Here is a 7,753-nt window from a genome sequence, read left to right on the forward strand (position 1 = left end):
GGGAAGAGAGTGTTGAAAACCAACGGCAAATGGATAAGAAGGAAAGGGGAATACGAAAGAACGTAATGGCTGCTTCTCATTACTGGGCATGTGCATCAATGCGGAGAGGAAAAAGGGGAGAGGGGGAGAGAGACGGAGGCAGAGGGGTGAAAAGGGGGAGGAGACTGGTAGGAGGGCGGGTATTGAGTGAACTGGGAGAGGGAGGTGGCCCGCAAGGAGAAGGCATGGAAACCGCCTCTCAAGGGTGGGGGGCGTTTGAGCCTGAAATAACTCTGCCCCAAAACACCCAGTAAAAGTCAGGTGTCTGGTCGATTCCAATTTATTCGAACCAAGTTGGTTCTGTTTTATTTTATACAACTTTTAAAAAATTTGTGGCTTAACCCCTTGGAGTAAGGCTGTGACAAAACAAATAATTATAGCACTGAATCTGGAACTACGATACTTTTATCACAAAAGTTTGCGATACCTCAATTTTGTGATTCCTCTGATTTATCGCTTTTATAGACATGATAACTTTCCATCGCAAAAAAACATGCAATGAAAAGTATAAGGCAAGTTATCACAAAATTAATATGATAACTTTTTATCGCAAAGTTAAGTGTACAACGGGAGCTAGTATTTATGTTTATCACAGAAACTTGCGATAAAAAGTTACCCCATTATTTTTGTGGTAACTTTCCTATATACTTTTTATTGCATGTTTTTTGCGATAAAAAGTTATCATGTCCAGAAAAGCGATAAATCGAAGGAATCGCAAAAAACGAGTTATGACAGAAATGAGGGTTAATTTATCACAAATCCAGATTCAGTGAGTGTTTTCCCGCTTTTATAAAGGCACTATAACTGGATCACATTTAAAAGGCGCTCCGGCCTTCCTTTGGTTTCTAGTGGGTAAGAGAGGGATGATGCAAAAGAAAGAAATATCTCTGTGAATGAGGCGAAATATAAGTGGAGGGATTCAGAGACGGGGGCCTTTAGATGAGGACACACCGGCTTAGGAAGAGCGACGGGCCGTGACGGGGAGTGAGGAAGTGGAGAGAGGGGAACCGGGAGGGGGCGGAGACTGGTCTGATAGGCTGTCTGGATGCGCCATGCTTTTCAAGACTTCTAGTACACTTTGACAAACAAAGTTCGGTAGAAATCCTGCTTAAAAAGAGTTCGGCGCATCACTTTTGGAAATTATAACGTGATTTGACAACAAATGTTCTCTCAAGTTTTTTTACAGATTGAACGAATACATGTATTTGAATGGGTTCGTAAAATAAGGAACAATTTGTTACTCTTACTTATGAAACAAGTGTAGAAAGTTGCACACCAAATGATGAGTAGTTTCAAGTGTGCAGAAACTTAACACTTCATGATGTCGAACTGAACCAGACGCCAATTGGTGTACAAACATTAGACATTTCGACATTTCGTTTCGAAAACTGACATTTAATATTTGCACGCTGCGAAGTGTGCAGTTCAGTTAAACACCATGTAATGCGCAAAATCACGAGTTGCAAACTTAGGTGTGCAATATTTGAACACTCGTTTTACCTACCGTGCTGTCGGTCACTAAAAAAATAGTCTTCTTGGACACTAGAATTTTTGAAACAAAACATCTTGATCAATTTAAACCATTAAATAACGATGTTACGAATTGTTTACTTTTTTTCCACTTCGTCCCATAATTGACGTATAGTACTTGTTATTTTCAATTACGAACGATTTGTGACACATAATGAAATGACGAAATTTGTAAATAGTGATACTTCTTACAGCTACAGTCGACGCGAGGCTACTCCAGATAGTATTTGTATACCTTTCATGCCTTTGCAGGTCGTTTGCTTCTCGACTCGCTTCAGATTCCATGTTGTTTTACGCGATACCGTGTACTTGTGTGTGTCTACGGACTCTCCCCCTCATATATTGAAAGTCCTTGCCCGTTTTTTTGTACGCACGCCAAGCCAAGCCGGCCTCGCAAGCTTTGCTGGGGTGGCACCCCTAGCACCCCACCTCTCCCAGAACACACCTCCTATTTGCTAAGAAGTCCCGTCAACCAACCAGTGCTCGCTCGAACGAGGCTGGCATTGCAGCCAGCGTGCTGCTTAACGTCAAATATTTTTACTAAAGCCATTTTTAGCTTTTATTGCGAGTTAGAAGATGCACGATTTTGGCATTTTTCTAAAACATGGTTGCCACAACTCTGGAAAACCTTGAAAACCTGGAAAACTCAGGGAAATAAAAACCAGTCAGGGAAATCAGGGAAAACTCAGGGAAAATGAAAAAATGTCAGGGAAATTTGTTCTGATCGGTCCGCAAACTGCATTCTATTCGCTATTTAGGTCACACACACATTTTGACGTCCAAGCGAGGTGTTTTTGACCTAAAATTTTTAGCGCTCGCTTCGCTCGCGGTCGTTTTCTACATGCGACCAAGGACTTCTGTCAAGTACGCTTGAATGCTTGCATGTGGGGTTATTTGTTTGCCCCTGCACTTTGCCAGGAATGGTGCTTAAATCTCAGGGAAATTCAGGGAGAATGGGTCTGGAAATCAGGGAAAACTCAGGGAAAATGGAAATGAAAATTTTGTGGCAACCATGTAAAACATGGTGTTGGGATAGCGCGGTTTTGTAGAATGGTGCTCGCTGGCCGATACAGGGTAAAAACAATGTCTAATTTCTTGAGGAAAAATGGAAAACATTAAAGTCCCATATTTGACGAAAAACTTGTCGAGGACAACTCCTTAAAACATGTAGGAACTTTCCCCATTTTTGAGAAAATCCCCTCAATAATCTGAGGAGTTTTCCCTCAAATATGGAAGTTTGTCAAAGCTTTCCATTTTTCCTCAAAAATAGCAGACATTGTTTTTACTGTGTACGAGGCCAAGCCCTGATTTAGTTGGCAAGGGCAGCCGGGCTAGGGGATGTATGCGGACGCTAACCCTTCCCCTTCTTGCTCTGAATACCAGCATTTCTTTCTTTTTCTGCTCTTACCACAGAGCCACACTCTCATTTTTATGCTGTTTCGTGGAGCCTCATTAGAGTGAATGTGCGCATCATCGAGGCCCTAGGGGAGCATGCGAAGGGACGGGGGTAGCGTTTGCGCGCGTGTGGACGACCAGGGGATGGCATTGCAAGGGCTTCCTGCTGTAGCGCCCACGCCTCGGTCTATGCGAAGCGGAACAGATCCCTTTCTTGTCAAGTTGCTCAGGCGATTCTTGAGCAACGAGCTTGGCCTGATAGTTTGATCAAACAACATTCGCAATGTCTTTCTTACGAAGACATATCTGTTCATTCGGTACTGCCCTTGGTTGGGATCGAACCAACGACCTTCAGGATCGGAAGCCGCAACCTTAACCATTCGGTTGCCGGCTACCTGCGTGGGGAGCAGCGTCGGCTACTGGTGTGCTTCGTCCGGTGGACTTTTCACTCAAAATTCATACCGGTAACTCTGAATTATAGATTCAGTGTATAGTCTGAAAATATACTTTAAAATATTCAGACAAATTGCTCTGAAAACCCGGTTCAGAGTAAAAAGTCTGGATTTTCAGTCTAAACTTAGAAAATTTTGAGTAATGGTCTGAAAACAAGATTCAGAATGCCAATTCTGAAAAACATCTATTGAATTTTCGGAATTTTTGCACAGTGTTGTCACTTTTTGACATTCTCTTAACATTTTGTTTCCGCACCGAGAGAAGCTATTAGTCCGTATGACTAAATTCGTGTTGAAGGAAACAAAATTTACTCCCTAAATCCAACGAAACGTTTAATCAAGCTTTTACAATTAAATGTTATCAGCCTAACCAAAAATATTGTCAAACTGATTACTTTATATCGACCTGACTAAATTATCCAATCAACACAATTGAAATTTGGTCGACGGAAACAAAATTTCGTTGGTTTTCTCAACACTAAATTTCGTTGAGTTGAACAATCGGTTTTCTGAGTGCGGTCATATGACAGAGCACGATTACTCTAGAAACTTAAGTATGATACAGTCCAACAGTTATAAGTGTAACACCATATGCATCACACTAAAAACTGTAGTACCAGACATTTATCACACTTCTAGGTTTAGTACCGCACATGCATCACACTTACAAGTGTAGTACCACTACTACACTTTGAAGTGTGATACATGTGTGGTACTATACCTGGAAGTGTTATATGTATGGTACTACAGTTTTAAGTTTTATAGACATGATATTGCGCTTAAAGCTGTTGACTGTATCACACTGGAGTTTCCATACTGGAGATGTGTGCAGTAGTTTTATAAAAAGAGAAAGAAGGGATAGTAATGGTCATTACTTTTTTGTGTACCTTTTACAGCTTTGTAGGTGCTTCCTGCTCAGAATTGTCATCGCTGAGTAGTTGAGATGAATCCTAACTATCCATGAGATAACAAATTTCTTTTGGCCCCGTTTCTATTTTTGTAGCTTCTTTCCCTCATTTTTTTAAATCTATTTTCTCATTCAATCACTAAGTTCATAGTTCAAAATAAATTTTTGATGAACAACGGTATATTCTTTCCTTTGTTGATGCCTTTCAATAACGTACGTCATGTATTGGTATCTGCGTTATTTTGCGTTTTTATTTTCTTGCTATACGGGAGACCTGAACGCACGACCCTGGTCTTCCCTGTTACACGTACACGCTTCTTTATAAACATACGCACACAAATTTCCAAGTACCTTTACTTCACTCTGTATATTGCTGTCAGTTTTATACCTCATGAGCTATTGCAAATATACATTTTAGAACGATGTCGAGCAAACTGCTCGGCTTCGGCATTTCATAGAGTTGTCAGTCGCGTGAAATTTTCCACTGATAGAATTTATTTGTCTTCTTACCACCCCTCGTCCTGTCGAATGTTTCCTCCTACGGTGTTGTAATATAATTTTTCTCTGTTCACACCATGAAAAAAAACCTATATCTCACCCTCGTTAAAACAGCAGCCCTGCACTTCTTCTCAGGCAGGGTCAGCGTACCGTGACCGTGGCGGTGCTGTGAAATCGAGCCTCTCCAGCCCGAAATAATGTATTCGCCGATGTCCTCATTAGAACGGACCCGTGGCCTCGGCCCCGTCGAGAGTCACTTGTAATCCGACTTTCATAATTTTTTTCCTAAATTAAAAATGTAAAAAAGGAGAAAGGCCTCTCACACCCTTCTCTCTCTTGGTGTTCGGCATTAACAGTCCTCCACATACACAGCCACCGCCACCACCACGCCTCTCCATCCCCCCTGAACCCGACCCTAACGCTGCTTGCTAGATTCGCAATTTTTTTTCCAAGATGTCGACGGGAGGTGACTGGGAGGGGGTTGCACGACCGTGTGTGGCGTAATGAGGGAGGGGCCAACGGGGGCGGAGTGAAGGGAGCGCCATGTTGGTGGGGGAGGCGAACCGCTGACAAAAGACTGCGATAGGCATCTCACGTGACATGAGTAAGGAGACTCTGAAATACGAGCGCGGCGACGTGCGACGAGACGAGATGAGGATTAACGTGTTGTTTGTTTCGACAGAACGGCCGGCAGCATTTTTGTTGTTGTGTGGGGCCTTTGTCGGAGTGACGTCTTTAATCGAGCCGTCGTTTTGCCTTCGTCGCCTCATTGAAGGGTGTTGACGAGTTGGGTATGTAAATGTGTGGGTCGGCCAGGGAACGACCAGGGGGTCCCAGGGTCCTATGCCGATGATCGGGGGTGTGATAAGTTTCTCCCTTGTGAACTTTAGGACAGACCAAGGATTTTACACTCGCTTTTATGTAAGATTAACGAACTACTTAAATCGATTGCAGACATTGCATTCCAGTTATAAATTATGAAATAGCCCCACTGCATTACTAGACTTTTCGTTATACTTCAACATGAATGACCTTTGCGGATTTCAACGTGTTAGTGTCTGCCGCCTAAAGAGAATGAAAAATAATGTCAGACAGGAGGAAGGGTGTGACAAATAATGATTATTAAAAAGGAAAAAAAAAGGAAAGCATCAGGAGGCGCGGACGCCAGAAAGTTCTCGTGTTGCCGTGTTGCCAGGCGGACAGCTTTGTCAACATGCCAGTCGCACGCGGGGCCCGGCCCCGCCGCTCGCTCAGGGGAGATACATCTCTCTTGGTGTCCCGTGTCTGCCAAACACAACCTGCGCCCTCTTTTGTTGAGTCGCCCGGGCTCCACTCTGGCTCTCGGCACGGTCCGCCGAACCGATGCAGCTGGAAATAATAATGGCGACTTGCATAAATGCGCTCCTGTAGGGGTCCCGCAGGAGCTGCGGCAGTAGTAGCAGAGCCCTCTGCTGTGTTTGTGAGTGTGTATACCGCCCCGGCTTCGAGTGTAGCAGCACTATGCCTAAGAGTACGACACCATCAGCAAAAAATAAAAATAAAAATAGTGGTGTTAACCCTGCCATGCCCTGATAACGGTGCGAACTGCTCTAGCAGAACACCCTATGGCTATCAAGACGTAATTGCATAACTTATATCCGCCGGATACACACACTAACTATTTGTATCTTTTATTTGTACGAACTTAAGCAATTAAATTTTTTGCACATATTTCCCTGTCCAGAAATCCCATGATGGTTCCCATGAGCCATATGGGACATCAAGGAATGTCATGGGAGACATTTCCCCATAGAAGATAACTTTCCATGTATTTTTTGCCCACTTCCATGTAAGGTAGTTTCCATGGAAATAAGGCTCCTTGGCAGTTGACCTTGAGTTGACCGTCTCCATGAAATGGAGCACTAACTCCATGGAATACCAAAATGTCTAAGTCTACAAAAAAGACAAAAGGAAGTCTGATCGATATAAATGAAATATGTATGTAAGGTGTCGAAATCGGGGCGGAGCCAAATCTGGTGTCGGTTTTTGCCTAGCTTCAGCCGTTTTCGAGTTGCCAGGAAAAAGTTTTCCGATTGGAATGAAACTTAAACGGCCCCACTAAAATTCATCGCAGATGCTACATACCAAATTTCAGATAGAAATTCCAATATTATAGATTCTACAGCACTTTTAATTTTCATGGGAAATTGTTTCCATGGTAAATATGGGCAAGTGCCCAATGGGATAGGTCACCCCATGGGACGACAACCGTTCCATGCAGTCCTCTCGCATGGCAAACATTTTTCCATGGACCCTTTGCCCATGGTAGAACGCCCATGGAAACAGACACCACATGGGATATGATGCATCTTACATGGAAAACAGACCTCTATCCATGGAAAAGAGATCATGGAATTCCATGGTGTCCATGGGATTTTTGGACTGGGTTCTGCGTTGATTTGAAGACTTCTGTGCATTCATTTGTTGGAAATCATGGACTTTGTCGTACAAATTTGTGCGAATCGAAACGTAGGTTTAATTTAGTGCGAACATTTTCACAAAAACATGCAAATACATTTAGTGTGTAGTTAATCGCTCTGTGGCAAAAGATTGAATGTTTTTCAAAATTAAAATAGTATTTTTAGATAGTTCCAAAGACTGTCTCTCCCAAAAGGAAAAGTTCCCCCTGCTGCGAGAGGAACCATTGTCACCGTGTGCCCTCACAAAAATTCGAAATCACTGGTTCCCTGGCATGCGGCACCTAGTTTGCCTGCCAGGCTAGGTATGACTTACAATGGGAATCATGCAAGTGTATCCCCGGCTTTGTTCTGCCTTGGTATAATTGAAAAATCACCGTGACCAAATACAAAACGATTGTCGATTAAAATTCGTGCCCAAATTAATATCGGGGTTTATATGGGAAATTCATTTTCTCAAGAAATGGCTCAAATTC

The sequence above is a fragment of the Frankliniella occidentalis genome, unplaced genomic scaffold, assembly GCF_000697945.3.
Source record: "Frankliniella occidentalis isolate FOCC.00 unplaced genomic scaffold, Focc_3.1 Scaffold6, whole genome shotgun sequence".
In the NCBI taxonomy this organism is placed as follows: Eukaryota; Metazoa; Arthropoda; class Insecta; order Thysanoptera; family Thripidae; genus Frankliniella; species Frankliniella occidentalis.